This window comes from Penaeus monodon, chromosome 15 (assembly GCF_015228065.2).
Source record: "Penaeus monodon isolate SGIC_2016 chromosome 15, NSTDA_Pmon_1, whole genome shotgun sequence".
NCBI classification, from domain to species: domain Eukaryota; kingdom Metazoa; phylum Arthropoda; class Malacostraca; order Decapoda; family Penaeidae; genus Penaeus; species Penaeus monodon.
Window position 1 is genome coordinate 40,114,965 of NC_051400.1, and position 252 is coordinate 40,115,216.

Here is a 252-nt window from a genome sequence, read left to right on the forward strand (position 1 = left end):
ATGTGTGAGTGTGTTTCTTTTTATTTCTCCCTTTCTCCCTTTCTCTTCTTTATCACCCTTTACTCACGATCTTTCTCAATAAATCTGTCTCTCCCAATTCATTCAGTATTTCCCTCCCTCGTTCGCCCTCCTAATCCGTTTTTTATTCTTGCATTTTGCTCTGAATATTTTGCCATTTGGAATCCCCGGATGAGAACCCTATAATGTGGGGATAGAAATATTAACTGAAAGCAGGTGATGATGATAAAAATG